The sequence below is a fragment of the Carassius gibelio genome, chromosome A14 (assembly GCF_023724105.1).
Source record: "Carassius gibelio isolate Cgi1373 ecotype wild population from Czech Republic chromosome A14, carGib1.2-hapl.c, whole genome shotgun sequence".
NCBI lineage: Eukaryota > Metazoa > Chordata > Actinopteri > Cypriniformes > Cyprinidae > Carassius > Carassius gibelio.
Window position 1 is genome coordinate 3636610 of NC_068384.1, and position 15135 is coordinate 3651744.

At 36.1% G+C, this 15135-nt stretch overlaps 1 long non-coding RNA gene across 1 annotated transcript in view; it reads left to right on the forward strand.

Moving 5' to 3' along the window:
• The first annotated feature begins 2300 nt into the window (after positions 1-2300).
• LOC128027298 (uncharacterized) overlaps positions 2301-15135 on the forward strand; it is a 94162-nt gene continuing 81327 nt past the window's right edge. The window contains exon 1 of the long non-coding RNA XR_008186667.1: positions 2301-2330. This is a non-coding gene — a long non-coding RNA (uncharacterized LOC128027298). The remainder of the gene's footprint in view (positions 2331-15135) is intronic.

Below are 15135 nucleotides of genomic sequence, written 5' to 3' on the forward strand. Positions count from 1 at the left end.
TCCACTCTTCCTCCAGACTCCAGGACCTTGGTTTCCAATACAAATACAAAATCTGAAAAGAGGAGTTTGGACCACTGGGCAATAGTCCAGTTATTCTTCTCCTTAGCCCAGGTAAGACGATCGATTTTGCTTGACAATCCTGAAATTAATGAACTTTTCTATGACATTCTAATTTATTTAGATGTACCTGTAGTAATCACATCGTGGAATTTGTTGATAACTTAAATATCTAACTTAAGCTAATATATATATATATATATATATATATATATATATATATATATATATATATATATATATATATATATTACATTGAGGTGGATACAACATTGCCATGGATGACAGCAAAATCAGGTAATATCAGAAAGCTAGATCACACAACTGGCCACTCAAAATAAAATATTCCAGAGAGCACTATAGTATTTTTTTATTGTTTTGATAATATGGTGACTGACATTAACATAGATGACATGGCAGTGCATCTCATCCTACACGTGTTGAGCTCACTATGCCTGCAGCTAAGGTTATACACATGACATTTACTTAAAAAAAAACCCCATCCACATAGTATCTCAATGACACAATGAAGAGGGCAGGCAGATTAATTTCAGTGCTCAGTTTACAGGTCACCCTACCTGGGATCAAACCTGTAACCTTTATGTCACCACCCATATTGAAGGTTTTGTTTGCCATACAGTTTGTATTAGATATATACATTTATGATTTTTGACCATTGCTCATAATGGTAAATTACAGGTACTATAATGGTTAAATCGACAAGGAATATTTTACTCAAGAGAAAGCTAAAAACTAGAACATAAAGGGCAAATTGTGACATAATGGTTAGAGATTTGGACTCATAATCTGGCTGCCAGGAATTGTAGGTTGGGGGAGTGAATGTACAGTGCTCTCTGTATGCACTTTTTTAGATCTTTCCACAATGTGAAGAGGTGAGCTTATGTACTTTTTGACAAGACTGTCTGAATTACTTACAGAAGACACTTTAGGGTATTCAAATGTGTGTTTATAACTAAACTAAATTCCACAATTAGAAATTCAAAACATTTCTAATATCTGATAGAAGCATCTCAGAATGTTTAAATTCAAGCTCTGGATATGTCACCAGCTCTCATTGCATGTGAACTTTTAAATCCAAGGATTAATGATTTGTTTAGCTGATATATTGTCCAGACTGTTAGCAGTTGCAAGACGGGATTCTAGATAGTGTTCCGGGATGCAACACAGCAGATCACAGCATTTACACAGCTCATACGACAAACTCTTCACATTAGCATCATGTAAAGAGGAGGAAAGAGAGAGAAAAATACCAGCTGTACACGTGTATATCACTCAATTAGCATGTGCGCTGTGACCTCCTGTACATTCACCCAGGGGACCAGTCACAGAACTCCACTGTATATATTTATCTCACTCACTCACCTTTTTCTCCTGAGATTGAAACTTTTATCTCTAGGCACATCGTTAGTGAATGCTCTTTGTGCACAGGCATCTTTGATACAGTATGAGGAGTGTGAGGAGCCAAATTGATTCTGCTGCCATTTATCAACTCAATAGTTTTTATCTCTCAAAGAGGAAAAGATTAAAAAGTTAAAAATAGTTCAAACCTAATTTAAATCTGTACATATTTTTCATTTCACATTAAAGGTCCCCAAAATAAATAAATACACCAAAATACTATAAAATAGCAAAATTATGTACAAAATGTTTTACATTAAAACCACAAATATGCTATTACAGATTTTCTTGCTTTTAGACACCAAGCACAATTTATAGTGATAAATATTCTTAACTGTGTTAAATATAATTATTTTGTGAACTATACCAGAGTAGATTAGATTAGCTATAAGGACAGAAACGTTTGTAGGAAAAGAATGGATAACCTAAACAAAACCTTTGGGTGCTGTAGGGAACTTTTGTAAAAAAATATTTTTTACATATTTATTAAACCTGTCATTATGTCCTGACAGTAGAATATGAGACAGATAATCTGTGAAATAAAAATCAAGCTCCTCTGGCTCCTCCCAGTGGTCCTATTGCCATTTGCAGTTACAGACCGCTCCCGGTAAGAAACAACCAATCAGAGCTGTGGTCCGTAACTTTGTTTGTGTTCAAAATGTAGAAAAATGAACATAATAAAAGAGTACACCATGAATCCATTTTCCAAACCGTGTTTTTAGCTTGTCCTGAATCACTAGGGTGCACCTATAATAAGTGTTTATATTCGGACTATTTTAGATTGCTTCGGGGGTACCGCAGCGGAGTAACCCAGTACCTTTGTGATTCTTCATAGACATAAACAGAGAGAAGTAGTTCCGGCTACGATGTTCTTCCGCAAGACGCAAGCAGTTCTGTTTATTAACCGCTAGAGCGTCAAAAGTTCCCTACTGCAGCTTTAAGTCTTTTATTTATCAGGTTCATAGTTCAAAATAAAAGTTCCAAAGAAGGTTATCACAGCACCGCCAAAGAACCATTGCTTTTCATGAGCTTAGACCAGGTTATCATCGTTTTTAAAGTTAGCTTGTGTTGCCAAACGTGTACAGTGTGAAACGATGCAGTTTTACAATGCTCAGAAACCAAATCGCAAACCTTATTCACATGCTTTGGACAGTCACGGAAAATCTGTGTGTAGTAGTACATTAGTTTCAGCATTTGAGAGGAAATGGAGGCATTAATTGGAATTACACGCTCTGGCCTTAATTGCTAGTATCGCAATGTCGCACTGTCACAGGGTTTATTCATGCATAATTTAAACACACTCACATGATATGAGACAAACAATAAACAAATTTAGACGTTTGTTATGTTTTAAGTGAAAATAAACATTTTAAAAAGTAATCGAATGCTAGTACGTATCTGTGCAACTGCATCATACTGTACCATCATCTGTTAATCAAACTTTAATCAGTAGGCAATTGTAGGTTAACGTTTACAGTAATAAAGAGGAACATTTCAGAGCGAATTTAAAATTCATCAAATGAAATATTTTATTTCAGCTGTAAAGCAGCAGAATATTTTGTCATTATTCAGCTCTGTTTCAATTTTGTTTCAGTTTAGTTAATCAGTTAAAGTTAATTTCAAATATAAACAGCTCTACAGAAGACAACCGTGTCATCATACGGCTTAAGTCAGTTCAAATGTGATTCATTTCAGTTTATTAACAGTGTGGATGTTGGAAAGTTAGTATCATTATATCCAGCTCAATTCAGTTTTGTTCTCATCTGATAGTGTCAGTGCAGTTAAATCAGTAACATTATTAATAGTCTTTTATACGGTGGCCGAGACAGCTCAACACGCTGCAACTTAAGAAAACACATGCAAATTGAAAAAACATCATCATCAGTTTGACAACACAAGTGTTGCAAATCATCACAACACTTGCATATAACAGAACTCGCTACAAATCCTCACAACACATGCATACAACGAAACACGCTGCAAATCACCACAACACATACACATTAAGAAACAATTAATGAAGCATTGCAAATTTATTATCATTAACCTTGAAATTATATTTAGTTGAGAATATTAAAGTTAGCCATCTTGAGTAATGTTTTACATTTAATCATGTAATTATTCAGCTTATTTTAGGTTAATAATATCCAAAAGATAAAGGAAACATGGTGTTTGAAAAACAAAAAAACAACAACTCCACTAGCCACCGCACGATAAACAAATCCAGGTCTGGACACTTTTTGAGGCCTCCTTGAAACATTTCCATTGTGGTCAGTGCTATTTGCAGTGCGTTTGTTAATTGCATGTGTTGTGAGGATTTTCAGCGAATTTCGTTATATGCAGGTGTTGTTGTGGTGATTTGTAGCTCGTTTCGTTGTATGCATGTGTTGTGAGGATTTGCAGCGCGTTTCGTTATATGCAGGGGTTGTGATGATTTGCAACACTTGTGTTGTCAAACTGATGAAGATGTTTTCTTCATTTGCTGATGTTATTTCAATTTGCATGTGTTTTCTTAAAGCTGCAGTCGGTAACTTTTGACGCTCTAGCGGTTAATAAACAGAACTGCTTGCGTCTTGCGGAAGAACATCGTAGCCGGAACTACTTCTCTCTGTTTATGTCTATGAAGAATCACAAAGGTACTGGGTTACTCCGCCGCGGTACCCCCGAAGCAATCTAAAATAGTCCGAATATAAACACTTATTATAGGTGCACCCTAGTGATTCAGGACAAGCTAAAAACACAGTTAGGAAAATGGATTCATGGGGTACTCGCTTATTATATACATTTTTTCTACATTTTGAACACATAAAAAAAGTTACGGACCGCAGCTCTGATTGGTTGTTTCTTACTGGGAGCAATGGTATTCCTGCAAATGGCATTAGGACCACTGGGAGGAGCCAGAGGAGCTTGATTTTTTCACAGAATATCTGTCTTATATTCTACTATCAGGACATAATGACAGGTTTAACAAATATGTAAAACATACATTTTTACAAAAAAAGTTACCTACTGCAGCTTTAAGTTGCAGCGTGTTGAGCTGTCTCGGCCACCGTACCTTTTAACCCCAAACCATACAAGCCAAAGACAACAGTGGTAAGGAATGAAACCTCCATCGGGTAGTGGACCAAAAAAAAAAAAAGAAAAGAAAAGAAAAGCAATAACCTAGATGCATGAGGAATAATGCCCTAAAAGATGCATTTAATCTGATTTCATATGGTAAATGACTAATGAAATCCTAAGGCATGCTCATCAGAGTTCAACAGACTTCAAAAAATTCCCACAGAAAGTCTCCAGGATTTGCAGAGGGCTGTGGAAGCAGTCTTCTGGACCTCTGCTAGTTTCTGCAGAACCCTTGCTGATTTTGTTCAGAGGAGCTTTGTCATGTTGAGTGACTTTCGGCAGACACCTCTCCCCCAGTGCACTGCCTGATTCTAGCTTTGGATATATCCTGGCATCAGCAGTTGGCTCACACTGACAGTAAAGCTACCCCATCAGCCCAGTCCTTCCCTCCCATGTGTTGTTCCTTTTAAAGATGTTTGGAACAGCCGGTTCTAAAAGATTATGTCCTTGAACAGATTGGAAGATTTCTGCTTTAATTATGAATGATACACAGAGTGGGAAGTGGGAATGCAGGGTTCCAAGCTTAAAATTTGACCGAATGGCCTTCCAAGACATCCAGCAATACTGGCACTTTTTAGTTTGTATCACTCTGCTTGTCTGTGTTCACTCATTCCAGACAAACTGTCAGTCTGTATATTATTCAATAGTGTAATCCTGCAATACTGGAGGTGGCGACTTCAGGTGTCACCTTGTTTTAAACGTACAGTAAGATCAGTTTTTTACTCATTCTTTCTGCAGTGATGTTGAGAGTGAAAGATCATTTACTTGGACCTTTTTCAGCAGAATCTCAATCTTTGAATCTTGTTCAAATCATTTCACACATACAGTACATAGATACATGTATTTTGTCAATTTGACGGCAGGTAAAGGGATAGTTAACCCCGCAATTAAAATTCATTATTTCTGATGTCAATCATTTCTACCATCCATTCCATTACAAACCTACGAGACTTTTTTTCTTCAGAACACAAAACAAATATATATATTTTTTGAAGAGTGGTGGAAACCAAAATAATTATTTTGCTATTTTCGAGTCAAATAAAAGATTTGTTCAAAATGAATACCATCACTAGCACTGGACTGTGCTTGCTGTGTTCGGTAGTTCATTTGGAACTCTGTAAGCTACTCAATTTAAACTTTTTGATTATAGAACTCTTTATTATAATAAATAACTAAGTTTAACATTAAAGAGCCACACAGATGGGAAATCAAAAATGACCTGTATTACAGTGTATGATGTAGCTGTCCATCAGTGTAAACAATGTGCAAAGTAATTAAACCAAAAAGTGATAAAGTAAAGTAATCCATATGAAAACAACGCAATGTCTGTTTTTCATGTCTCCCTTCATTATATCTAATGTGACCACGCCCCCGTGCTGAACGCGCTATTCAGATTCAAACTGAAGGCGTGGCTTGAATACGCACACACAGAAGAAAAAGCAGTGAGACTGTTCAAGTTTTTTATTTTACCGTTTGCTTCACGATGAGAGGAATAAGTCATAATTCACCCCAAAAAGATCCTAACGCATAGTTTACCGTGGAGGTGTGTGCGGAACAACCAATCCAAACTGGTTATGTTAGTTGACCAATCAGAACACAGTATGCTACCGAAAGGTGGGGTTTAAGGAAACTGAATCTTTTGAACAGCTTCGCGCGAACTGTTTGGGGATCTCTGAGAATTGAGGTAATTTTAAAATGATATTTTGACAAAATGACAATGTTTTTTAACCTTGGATGGATTTAAACCTATTGTACAGGACTTATAAACAGTGATAGGAAGCTTAGAATTTTCATCTTACTGGCTCTTTAACTGCAGCGGATATTCTGAACAACAACACTTCTGCTCGTGCTATTGCTTAACAGGGAAATGTATAATTTAGTCAAATACATTTTAAATGCAAACATTTATTTATAGATATAATAGTTCTACATTGTATTTCATAAAGCCTCTTTTGTTCAACTTTGCAATGATTCATGAATTGAAGGAATGTGCAAGACACAGCCATCGTCACCGCCTTCCACCAAATCAGGTTAGGACATTCTTTTCAATGAACACTGCGTAACCTCGTTCATATTAATGAGCCAACCTGATTTATAGGGTTTATAATCAGATCATTCCCCTGGAGGGAACAGTAGCTGTAAAACACTGTAACTGGATCAGAAACATCTCAAATTTAGAACAGCGTAGTCATTGTACATGACAGTCTTGAAAACCTAAGGTAAAATCCAAAATGTCAGCCTGATGCAGTTCTGCAATACTGTGCATTATATATAACTCATATTTCACAAGCATAACCAAACAATGATGAAAATAAACAAACAAACAGGAAAAAGGAAGTTACAGTTAAAAGGAGGATTAAACATCACGTTTCCACCTCTGCTGTTCACATCCCTCTTCTCCAGAGAAAACTGGAACTCATTACAGCATTATTAGGATGAATAGCTCTTTATGGTTCTTACCTTCTGTCAGGGAATCGATTGTAAGAAAATTGGGTTTCACACAAAATAGGGCTATTTTAGGCTTGAAGGACTCAGTGATAATTCTTGTATTCAGTGCAATGTTTGTGATATGTGATTTGATTGATGCAAAGCACGATAATATTCAAAAGGAAGCACATTTTGTATAATCTCAAAGCCTTGCCATGGGGGCTCTCAGAGTGAGTAATTAAAAACTCGTATTTAAAGAGTGTTTGCTTTCACCCCAGTAGGTTGGATACACTTAATATCTCTTTTATGGCCTTCTCACGAATCTGGATGGATGTCTGTGCTGCAGGCAGATTCTTTGGCTTAAATAAAAGATGTCATGCTATGTAAAATGACTAGCATTTAAACACTGCTAAAATCGACACAATCTGTTACTAATTTTCCCTGAATATTACAAAAGTTGGAATCCCTACAGCAGTGCTTTATTATTGGAGTCTAATCTCCATGTAAATGTGTTAGAATCAGTCTGTGTCGGACCTTTACAGAAACTGAATTTAGATTCAACCGAATCACACTCAGTAATAATCTAGCTTGTGCAGGTCTTTGTACGTAGAGATGAACATCAGCAGGGTGCTCTAGGCCTGACAATTTCTACATTATCTGTTTGTAAAACCATCACATCAATGCTTTAGAAGAGATAACACTACATTTAGTATTCACTCAGTAAGACATGAAAAAACCATATCCCACCATAGTTTTATGCAAAGATGTTGATATGTCATGCTATGCTCTGCGCCGGATATTGGCTTTTTGCCTTAATGGTTAACCATTCCTTGACCCATTTTAGACTTGATCACAGATCAGATTTTCAGCCTGAATCTTCATGACATCCTTCAAGGAGGTGATTTGAACAATGTAAAATAAATAATTACATGCATGAAAAATGAATAAAAACAGTACATGATATTGTTATAAGTACCCCAATAATTGCATGTACACATACTGTCCACTATGCATATAAGTGTTAAAATATCTTTATTTGATTTCTTTCTCACTTATCATTTAAATGGTTTCGCACTCACAAAGTACCACATGAGATACTATATATATATATTAGGGCTGTCAAATGATTTTTAACCTTTTTTTTAATCAAATTAAAAAGATTATTCAGTGGATTAATCACTATTTGCAATTACACCTGAATCATAACCATTTTTCTTTTCTGAAATGCATACCAAAAGATAAATAACAGGACACAGATACATAATTTTCATGTACCTATTGATTCATCAATATGTGGTTCTTTTTTTCTGAATTTCAAAAGTTTAACATTTACTTAGATCAAATTTACCTGAGCACTATATCAAACCATGCCATTTAACTACAGATAGTGTAAGAGTTTTAGGTGAACCAGTGGTTAAATATAGCCACATATCTATGAAATTATGCATAGAGAAACTCGAAAGAATGAACTCAGAAACACAAACATGTGCCCTCTGCACTCTGGGCACTCTCGTTTTTGGGAGGTGTTCATTTGCTCTGCCACAATACTTTAGGATCGATATTTTCACGTTCTAAAGGCTTCAAGTGCCAGTAAAACCAAGTAAAAATGCATATGCTTTTCCAAACAGCTGTAATTTTCGCTGTATTGCATGTAGGCGCTCTGCGCATGCGCAGTGTGAAACACAGGACGCTATAACAGGAAGAAGCTCCAGCGTATCAACTACCAAAGTCGTCTCTGTTTATCGAGCTTGGCATGAATGTATTTGAGAGTAACTCGGGTAAAACCTTATGCTTCTTCTGTGTTTTCGTCGCGACGCTCGCCACTGTTTTTTACTATCTTGAGAATTCAGAGATCGACGAGACTTTTCCTTACCTAAATAATTTGTCACACTGCGCATGCGTGAAATGCGTTAAAAAATTTGACGTAATTAACGACAAACAACTAATTAACGTCGTTAACACGCTATTTTTGACAGCCCTTATATATATATATAATGCAAATGGATGATAATCTATTATACCAATGTGATTCACATTAATTAGATGTGTGCTGGAAACAAACGAACAAGCAAACAAATAAACAAAAACACACATTGCCTGGTTTAATGGATTCCAGCATTAATGCATTTTATGATCCCAGCATATTGTAAACAAGAAGTAAAATGCCATGTGCATCTGGTTCATTTAGATGACTCAGACTTCCTATTACTCCCAACACTGCCCATGACAACTGCAACAGATGATAGAACAAATAAAGCTCATTATTATGAACAGCATTTTTCCGACCTGGTTCATTCATCACTCAGTGTTAAAGATATTTTTCAAATGGCTTAATCTAATTTCCAAATATATTGTTACGGACATCATTGAGTTGAGTCAACCTCTAATGACCCAGTCTCTTGTTCACATGACTATACAGTACTTCTCAACTCTCCTTATGGTACATCCCTGATCTCCTGTGCTCTGTTAACCCTCTGACCCATCTAAAATCCAATTTAAACACATTCACTTCACTCACGGTTCTGCTGACTATTGTAAGCAGTACCCCTGCACCCACACATCTCACTTCTTATCGCTCCGGTCCCCCTCGTCTGTAAATCCAGCCTCTGCTCGGCAGTGTATTATCTCTGTGCTTCAGTCTGCCCTCGCCGCCTCAGAGCTGATTCCTTCATGCTAACCTTGCCCTAAGGAAGCCTGTCAACTTTCATTCCTTACAATGTACATAAACTTAGGTTTATTCCTGACAGTCTTCCTGAAAAGCACGTTTTTGAAGTTTTTGAAGTAATCAATGCTGTTGTAAAGTCATTATTTACTGTAAATTTACTGTATGTTACTAGCTACATGGTGCCACACTCTCACACAAATTTTCTGGGATTATCTGTATCTGTATTACACAAACATCTTGTATATTTACACATGATGCTTAAGTTTTCAGCATGCACTGCATAAATAGGGTATAAATAAGGTTCAAATTGCCAAAGGTGTCAATACATAAGCATATATAAATATTTCTAAATATATGCACTACCATGCAAGAGTTTGGGGTGAGGACGATTTATTTATTCTGTGAAATATTATTAACAATTAACAATTTAAAATGTGTTGTCTGTTTTAATATATTTTCAAATGTAATTTATTATTTTGATGGGATAGCTGTATTTTCAGCATCAGTACTCCAGTCTTCAGGATCTTTCAGAAATTATTATATGAAAATATAAATAATTATATGAATAATACAAATATAAATATATTTTATGGTTAATAATTAATATCTTACTGCCCCCAAACTGTCAAATGGTAGTGTGTATATATTTAAACTGAAAATGTGAAAATATATATATATGGAAATATGACTAAACCTTTCAAATAAATGTCAGATAATGTTGTTTTAAAGAAACAGTTCACCTTAAAATTACAATTCTGTCATTATTTGGGAACTATTCCTTTAACAATTAATCCTCAAAATAACCCCTTTTTGGTCTTGATAACTTGATATTCAGACATATTCAGCAGCTACAGTCTCAGACAGAAATGAATCAATACCTGGTCAAGATCAAGCCTCGGGTTCAACTCTATAATATTGAGTTATGACACAGCACAAGTGCTAGTTATCTAGTTGTCAGCTCACAGCCCAGATAAATGTGCATCTGTATTATGTATCTTTCCCCTGCTAAAGAAAACAAAGAGCGCCAAATGACACGGAAATAAATGCTGGCGGATCCTGCATCGAAACAGTCTGTCTGATCCCTCAAGAAAGAGGGTTGCTAATCTCACATATGCATTGACGATGCTTTTGGTCTCGTTCCATGTGTTTCTCCCACAGTTCTCTATAAGGACATTTTCGAAGTTAAAGAGCAGTGCTGTGTAGGCTGGGAAGTGGGTGGATTCTATTCTAAAGATCTCTATTCACTCTTGCAGTTTCCTTGCTGATGTTGCCTGGCAGTGTGCGGCTGCTCCATTTGTCCTGTGTTTGGTTGTTAACAAACAGACTGAGGCAATCTGATCCAGAAGCTATGAAGAGCTGGAAAAGCTTCTGGTAACCTTCACAATGAGCCGTCTGCAGCTCTCATGTCACCCAGCGTGGTGCTGTTCACCTCGGCTGAGCGCCCCTGCTGGTAAAAATACTCTCTTTGAACTGGTCCTTCCTGTCACTTCACTACTCTCACTACAGATTGTCATTATAGCTGGAGGAAAATGTCTCTTCCATTGTGTAATCATGAGCACGTATCACACGGCAGCACTCACAGTCTCTGTCTGTCACTTCAGAGAACAGTTATTTACAGTAAGTGATAATAATAAGGATGAAAATGGTCAACATGCATTCGGGAGGCTCTCAAGTTTCTGCGTGACAGATGTAGTGTGTAACTGACAGTAAACATAGTCTTGCTTGTTTACTTGTAACTATTGCATTCCTGTCTTTACTGGGTATGAAAATTACATGCTATTTAAAATGATTATTCTGTCAACTGCATAAAATGTGTTTTATATTGTAATATACTGTATTCTTGAGCACTAATAATAGTCACCTTTTTTTAGTTCTGGGAAGATTATGATATTAGGCAGTGATATTTATACCAAATAAAACATGAAAAGAAGAAAACAAGAAAAGAAAATGAGGAAAAGATTTAATGGACAATGAGCACCAGTCCTGTAAAGTACTGTAAGAATTATGGATTTTTGGGAGAACAATTTACCTACACAATAAAAAATGATAACCTATTTCTACCGGATTTAGATTTAAAAATAGTTTTGCAGGTATAAATTACTATATTTACTGTAGATAGATTCAGTGATGGTAAAAAAAAAAAAAAGATTCTCGAATAAAACAAGTTGGTACGTCTACTGTAAAGTATACATTTTCAGTCCAAATAATACCTTATCATTTCCCTTATGATGCAGTAAGTTGCTTCCAGAAGTCTCTATATGATGCCTCACATTTGATGACATTTTATTTCTTTAATACTGTTTGCTTATGATATCGGTTATGCATATTATAGGCGTTTCATTTTTAGTTAATGTCTCTTGTAGAGTGTTACCAATGGTGTAACACCATTACATTTAGCATAATTTCTGCTAGATTAACTTGTGACCTTTTTATCAGTTAATGCAAAATATGGTTAGGATATGAACTCTTGATTTAAAATCTAATTCCTGGAATATTGTCACCATTTTTTTTTCTAAATTTCTGGAAACATCTGACCTTTACTGTTGCCTGAGCCAACTACTCTGTGCCTATGTTTACCTATATGAACTTCCAGATGTCGTACTCACGTTCACATAATACAAATCAACCTTGACATCAAGATAATGTATAGCATATATGGCATTTTCAAAGAATTAAGAGATTATAAAACACAGAATACAGGGATGTATGAATGGACTTACCCACATTCAATATTTATGCTATACTGCATTTCTTTCTTATATTAAATATCTTTGATCAGTGTATTTGGCACAACCAGGCAAACACGGATCGCCTGAACTCAACCTAAAGGCCTCGGGTTCCACTTATGGCAAGTAAAAATCAACGATGCAAGATCCATATTGCAGAAAAAGGCATTTGGAGGGCATTTTTATTCTCGCTGATAACATAATAAACACAGAATATGATCATGAATTAATTGATGAATGGCATCAGTGTTATGAGAGAAAATGATTTTCAGTCTAAGCTAGATTGCAATATTACACTCTGTTAGTGCAAAAGGGGATGTCTTTGCTAGATACAGTAGATAAATAGATACAGTCTGATTGATTGATTGATTGATACATTACATTTAAATACTTTGTCCCAAGTTTAACAGGACAGTTAGGCCTGTGTTTTTGAAATATCTTGCCTACAATTAATTCAATCATGCAAATGAATAAATAAATAAATAAATCAGGACGCTACTAACAATAACAGGACTTCTTCCAATCCTCTGGCATATTAATAGCATAGGAACATCATTTTGTTAAGGGAATGAGGTCTGCTTTAGCCTCCTGCTCCGTGTTGAAGAGGTGAGGCACTGTTGTTCAATATAGCACCAGCTCATTAGAGCTCTTCTTCCTTAACTGTGTCAGGATGAGGGCAAACACAACGTTAGACTGCAATTTACAGTGTGTATTCAGATAAAAAAAACTTTTTTTATCTTTAATCTTCTTTGACAGTTCTTCACAACATGCCCTTGATGTTTTCCAATGAAAAACCAATGAGTTAGCTGAAACATCGATAAGGAACTGGGAATCTTCCAAAGCCTTGAGCAGTTGAAGAGATTGAGGGAATTCAAATATTCAGCTCATGGAGACCAGGCTCCAGAAAATCAATTTCCCTTTGCTTTCATGTTGAAGATCTGTGCAGATCCCCCACATTGATGTCCAAATTAAGGTTGAAATGGAGAGCATCCATGTTGCTCCAGGGGAATCTAAGTCCAGGTCGCCTCTGAAAGCCTGACCTAAAGTCACACTCCAATTAGCTGGGGTTTGGATTACTGGCTCGATTCAGTGTCTGCGAGGGATACTGAATAAAGAGTTTCATAAACACTTCATAAAGCACATGCTTACAACTATAGAGACCTAGTAATGGACTAAAGATATGGATGTGCCACTTAACAAAGGCTCACTTAAAACTATTATTAATACACAGTTTTGGTGCCTTAAAATAATATAGAAAGTGAATGATTATGACACAAAATTAAAGTGCAAATGTGGAGTATAGAATTCCGAAAATGAAAGGACATTCAGCCAGGTATGGTGACCCATACTCAGAACTCGTCCTCTGCATTTAACCCATCCAAAGTGCACACACACGCAGAGCAGTGAACACACACACCCGGAGCAGTGGGCAGCCATTTATGCTGCGGCGACCGGGGAGCAGTTGGGGGTTCGATGCCTTGCTCAAGGACACCTAAGTCGTGTTATTGCCAGCCCGAGATTTGAACCAACAAACCTAGGGTTAGGAATCAAACTCTATCCACTAGGCCACGATTTTCCCTAAATAATTGATTAATCATTGGCACCAGAACATCTTTCTGTTGTGTTCAAATTATTTTAACAAAGACAGTTTTCATAAGTTCAATTTTTTTTTTTTATGATTAGCCTTTTGCCCTCTGTAAATGGATTGTATGAGCAATTATGTCCGCTTTTATTCCTGTTTGACTTGTCCAGGCCTCAGGTCAAGAAGAAGCTCAGAGAAGCAAGAGAGGCATGCATTTATATAATGTGCATCACATTTAAAATAGAGGTAGTTCTATCTAAAATTTGTGAACGTAGAGATATATTGATGCTGACTAATAAAATGTTTCATTATTGAATATACTTGCTGAAATGGCTGAATTGATGCCATCCCTTCCCCAGTCTTTTACTCCTGTGACTTTAAAGACTTTCTCCACTATTAAACATAACTCAGGTTATTTCCAGAATAAGGGATTTGACACTCTCCTTTATGTTGTAGATAGCGTTGATCTCTGCGCAGCAGACGTATGTAGAGGCGTCTGATGAGACATGTCCTTTGAAGAATGGAACACTTAAGACGGTGTTATCTGTGCCATAATGACTGCCTTCCAGCTAAAGCAAACACAGACACATGGTCACCTTCCTGCTGCACAGTTAGTGCAGGTGGAGACCACCATATGTTTAGAAGTACAGTGAGCTCCAAAAGTCTGACACCACGCTGAAAAGCTGTGATTCTTTTCATTAAACCTTTAAGAGTAAATTTTAGGACCTTGGAACATCCGAAACAAATAAACCGTTTTGAGGTAAAATTAAATATCCTATTTAAGATTCATTTCTATTTCTAGATCGCTAATCAAATAATTCATTTTGTGACTATGATAATGTGATTCTTTGTACAGACAGTAAGATGTTCTTGCTTCCATAAAAGCACCAGATAATCTTTAGATGATATGAAATCATGCTGAAGAATATGATCATCAGGTTTAAATTCATGCAGCTCGAGTGCTGAAGGACCAATGAGGGATAAACCAAGGACCTCATTTACAAAACATACGCTCAGATTTAATCTTAAAGTGTGTGTTGCCTAAAATCAAGGTTCATTATCTATAAAAAATTTCTTTGATGTGGAAAAATTTTATAAAAAATTATTTAATTTTTTTTTTATTCAGGTTTGATCAGAGT